This window comes from Rhincodon typus, unplaced genomic scaffold (genome assembly GCF_021869965.1).
Source record: "Rhincodon typus isolate 14 unplaced genomic scaffold, sRhiTyp1.1 hic_rhity00005912, whole genome shotgun sequence".
Taxonomy (NCBI): domain Eukaryota; kingdom Metazoa; phylum Chordata; class Chondrichthyes; order Orectolobiformes; family Rhincodontidae; genus Rhincodon; species Rhincodon typus.
This window is the reverse complement of record NW_025971550.1, coordinates 5215-10557: the sequence shown is the minus strand read 5'-3', so window position 1 is coordinate 10557 and position 5343 is coordinate 5215. Positions and strand designations below refer to the sequence as shown.

The window sequence follows — 5343 nt, the reverse complement described above, 5'->3', positions numbered from 1 at the left end:
ACCGTGTTGGATACCAAACCAGGTCCCAAGAAATCTTGAGCATAGCAATTCAGATTAAGATCGTCATCTCTGAGAGGCAGAAGTCATCACAGGCATCCTTAAAAGTGACAGCTGCAGGACGCAATTCACAAAGACCGTTCAAGATCGCATATCCTGCACAGGGAATGGAACTGATTTCCAGGCTCAGCACGCTCTGGGAGAACATATTTCTCCTCTTCTGAGTCCAGGATGGCTTAGTTTGTATCCTGTCTGGTCCAGTTAGAATTTCTCAGGTCAATGAAATTAAGGACACCACCCCAATCCCCCAGCTCCCAGCACCCCCAAACCCCAGCACCACCAATGCACGATGCCCAAAACAGCACAAAGGCGTATGACAGTTACAAAGGCAACAAATCGTCAGAGACCCCAAAGGCATACACAAAGTGCAGCAAGAATCTTAAGGAAGGAATTAGTACAGCAAACGGGGGCGGGGGCATGAGAACAAACCGATGGGCATGATTAGGGAGAATCCCAAGATCTTCTTCAAGCCTATCAACAGGAAGAGCATCAGCAGGGAAAGGGTCGGGCCCACGAGGGACAAAGGGGAAATCTGTGTGCGGAGCCGGAGGACGGCGGTAGAGTGTTAAATGAATACTTGGCATCTCTCTTTACTCTGGAGTTTCTTGAAAGGATAGATATGGGGAGTGAGGAGGTTTGGAGATTTTGGCTGGTTTAAAAGTGGTCAGATCTCCAGGTTTGGACGAGTTGTATCCCAGGTCGCTGTTGGGAACGAGCGAGGCAATGGCACGGATCTGACCCAAAGTTTTAATTCCTCTCTGGCCACAGGGAGGGTGTCAGAGGACTAGAGGGCAGCTAATGTGGCTCAATGTTTCAAGAAGGCTGATCGAGGTAGACTGTGGAACTGCTGAGACATACGGTGGAAATTCTGGAGGAGTGAATTAATCTCCACGTTTTGTCGGAGGTAGGTCAGGCCTAACAAATCTCGTTGAATTTTTGAGGAGGTAATCAAGTGTGTGGACGAGGGTAGAGCAGTTGATGCAGTTTGTATAGATTTCAGCAAGGCCTTAAACGAGGTCCCGCCCGGAAGACTGATAACAAGGTAAAAGCTCAAGGGATCCCGGTAGCTGGCAAGGTGAATCCAAAGAATTAAAAGGGACCTCAGGGGCAACTCGATCACGTAGAAGGTGCTGCGCGTACGGAATGAGCTGCCGGAGGAAGTGATGGAGGCAGGTGCAATTACAACATTTAAAAGGCATCTGGATGGGTCTACGAATAGGAAGGGTTCAGAGGGACACGGGCCAAATCGTGGCAAATGGGACTAGGTTAAGTTAAGATATCTGGTCGGCATGGACGAGTTGGACCGAAGGCTCTGTTTCCGTGCTGTACGTTTCTATGACGCTGTGACTCTACATGTTCAACTCAGAATTGATTGGGAAATAAGTTTCAACAAAATGAGAAATTAAGCGGGTAACAAAATAATGTTTTGCTGTCGTTTTTTAAAGTTACACCATTTACTGTAGCCTTTATCAGAGAATTAATGTTACATGTAAAATCAATTAGACCATAAAACAATTGTTTTGAACTGGAATTTAAGTTGTGAAATTCACATACGATTAAGACAAGCTTCACCCATGTTCAGGGCAAGCATGGGAAAATTGATGATGGTCTGCAACGCTTATTCAAACCAGACTGACACATGCTTTAGATAAACAAGTGTTAACTAAAGGAAGGCATCGCACCGTTCTTGTAAACAATTGTCTCACTGTTCAGCTTGTTTGATGTTGGTTCCGCAGATGTCTTCCAACCAATTCGTCATCCGTTTTCAAAGCAAAGAGCTGGCCTAACAATACGCCTGCCCTATTAAAGCCTTGCTCTTCCAGTTTTCTTCCGAGTGTTGTTCCAATCGCAGTCAGGGAGGAATAGAACAGTACAGCACAGTACAAGCTCTGTGGCCCACGATGTTATGCCGACCTATTATCCTCCTCTAAGATCAAACTAACCCGCATACCCTTCACTTTGCTGTCATTCACGTGCCTATCCAAGAATTGCTTAAATGTCCCTAATGTATCTGACTCTACTACCACCGCCTGACTCCAGGCACAAGTTCCCTCCACTATCCCTGATTGGCCCTACCCTCACTCTGGCCATCTTCTTGTTCCTCGCATAAGTATAGAACGCCTTGGGCTTTTCCTTAATCGTACCAGCCAAGGCCTTTTCATACCCACTTCTAGCTCTCCTAAGTCCGTTCTCAAGTTCCTTCCCGGCTACCTTGTAACCCTCTACAGCCCTGTCCGATCCTTGTTTCCTCAACTTTAAGTAAGCTTCCTTCTTACTCTTGCTTACTCTTGACTGGATGTTCTTGCCTAATAGCATTGTAATTCCCCCTCCCCCAATTAAATACTTTCACGTACCGTCTGCTCTTATCCCTCTCCGTGACTGTAATAAAGGTCAGGGAGTTGTGATCACTATCACCAAAATGTTCTCCCACCGAGAGATCTGACACCTGGCCTGGTTCTTTGCCAAGCACCAAATCCAATACGGCCTCCCCTCTAGTCGGCCTATCTACATATCGAGTCAGAAATCCTTCCTGGACACACTTGACAAAATCACTTCCGTCCGAACTATTTGCACCAAGGAGGTTCCAGTCTGTACTAGGGAAGTTGAAGTTAGCCATGACAACGACCCTATTACTTCTGCACCTTTCCAAAATCTGCCTCCCAATCTGTTCCTCAGTGTCTCTGCTGCTATTGGGAGGTGTCTATAGAAAACTCTCAATAAAGTGACTGCTCCCTTCCTGTTTCTGACTTCCACCCATACTGACTCAGTGCACAGACCCTCCTTGACGACCTCCCTTTCTGCAGCTGTGATACCAGCCCTGATCGGCAATGCCACTCCCCCACCTCCCTCCCTATTTCTTTTGAAAATTCTCAACCCCGGAACATCCAACAACCGTTCCTGCCCCTGTGATATCCAAGTCTCCGTAACGGTCACAACATCGTAGCTCCAAGTACTGAGCCATGTTCTAAGTTCATCACCCTTTCTGCTGACACTGCTTGCGTTAAAATAGACACACTTCAACCCGTCACACTGACTGCAACTTACTGCATGCTGTATCTGCCTGTAACACCAGCTACCCCGTCCTCTGATCCGTAGCTCTGGTTCCCACCCCCTGCCAAACTAGCTTAAACCCCCCCGAAGAGCTCTAGCAAACTGGTGTCCTTCCGGTTCAGGTGTGACCCGTCCTTCTCGTACAGGACCCGCCTTCCCCAGAAGGTATCCCAATGGTCCACGTATCTGTAGCCACGTGCTCAGCTGCACTCGCTCTGTATTCCGATCCTCACTAGCCCGTGGCACCGGTAGTAATCCTGAGATTACTACTCTGCTCGTCCTGCCTTTTAGCTTCCAGCCTAACTCCTTATATTCACTTTTCGGGACCTCGTCCCTTTTCCTAGTTACGTCATTGGTACCGACGGGTACCACGACTTCTGGCTGCTCACCCTGTTCAGTTTCCATTGGGCCGCGGGGGGGGAATCAGACTCCCCCAGTGAAGACAGATGACTAATGCGTTTGAATGAGAGTGGATTTTTTGCTCCTAAAGCTTATTCAGGATTTCTTGACGATGCTCTATCTGTGTTTGGAATTCAGATCTTTTATAGATAATTTGGTCAGTTACCCATGTGAGAAAACGAAACTTTTTCTTTCATTTTTAATAGTTCGGTTTCTGCTGAGTTTCTCAACAAAGGTGCATTTATTTCAAAGATGCATTCATTCCTACCGGATTGTGCAAAGCTCTTCCATCAATTAAATAGTTTTGAAATATTCCAACCTATCACGACGCTTGAAATGCAAAAATTAATTTTCACGCGTTAGGTGGAATACGTGCTCAGTTCTCTGGAGCGATACTCGACCGAGCGACTGTCTCGCCAACTAAGTCGCAGGAGGTCTGCGGTTTGGAGCTTTATTCACGTAAGTCAAATTACTTTTGGTCATGTCAATAGCTGTATCTTTAAATCACTGGGCAGCCCGGGTCGGTGCAGACATACAGCGATCAGCTTGTCTTTGTTGGTGTGCGAAGTGTTTCGTTAGGACACAGTAGTTTCAGATCCAATCAGACTTTACTGGCATTTTCTGTTTGAATGTCAGACCTAATGAGTTAACTTCACACTTCCTCGCGTGGACTTCTCAGTGCTTAATCACATTGTTGTTTCATTGGTTTCTGAAGAAGGGTCTAGGCCCGAAACGTCAGCCTTCCTGCTCCTCTGGTGCCGCTTGGCCTGCTGTGTTCATCCAGCTCTACACCTTGTTGTCTCGTTGTTTCATCGGTAATGTCTCCGTTTGCTTCAATTCTGCGTACAAAAGATGACATCTCGGGTTAGACACTGAATTGTAGGTGTGAAGCTTTGTTCAGCATCTGTTTCAGAGTTTTAACCTAGAATCGGGCAGGTTTTATTCCAAAAGCCGGAATTTACGAGATGCCGCACCGACTGACTGTGACTACAAATTGTGTGCTTTTTGAACAAAATAGAATATATCTGCAAATAAACAAACATCTTGGATGAAATGATTCACCACATGGATATGCGTGTGTGAGAGAGAGAACATAATAAGTAATTCAAAACTGTACAAACGAATTAAGGTAGAGAGATCGTATCAATTTATCAAGGTGATGCTGTCAAAGCAGGACAGTAAGATATAGAACAGTATGGTGGGGTCACATGTGGCGCGACATGAACCTAAGATCACGGTCGAGGCTGTCTTCTATATCAATGAAACCAGCGTCCACCTCCGTTCTTGCCGGTTTGCCGTTCAGTACGGGAGTGACCCCGTTTCGGTAGGTGTCACCGGCAACGGTCAGCATCTTTAACAACAGCACCTCGTTGGATTGAGACTCTGGGCTTTTCTCGTGCCATTTTTGTACCGTTTTAGAATTTCATACTTTCGTAGTACTTTCATAGAATCCCTCCAGTGTGGGGACAGGCCATTCGGCCCAACGAGTCTACACCGCGCCTCCGAACAGCATCCCACCCAGACCCATTCCCCTACCCCTGCATTTCCCATATCTAAACCGCCTAACCTGAACATCCCTGGACACTACAGGCAATTTAGCATGGCCGACGCACCTACCCTGCACATCTTTGGAGTGCGGAAGGAAACCGGAGCACCCGGAGGAAACCCACGCAGACACGGGGAGAACGTGCAAACTCCGCACAGACAGTCGCCCGAGGCCGAAATCGAACCCGGGTTGCCGGCGCAGCGAGGAAGCAGTGCTAACCGCTGAGCCGCCGTGCCGCCCCATGTTGCTGTCCGTTATTCATATTCGTTCCTCAAACACGCCCGTTTAAC

At 47.3% G+C, this 5343-nt stretch overlaps 1 long non-coding RNA gene across 1 annotated transcript; it reads right to left on the bottom strand.

Annotated features, from left to right (window-relative positions):
* Positions 1-1476: 1476 nt before the first annotated feature.
* On the bottom strand, positions 1477-5333 carry LOC125482104. The gene is made up of 2 exons (XR_007261548.1): positions 5125-5333; positions 1477-4346 (listed from the first exon to the last, which is right to left on the bottom strand). It is a non-coding gene; the product is annotated as an uncharacterized LOC125482104 (long non-coding RNA).
* Between the last annotated feature and the right edge of the window lie 10 nt (positions 5334-5343).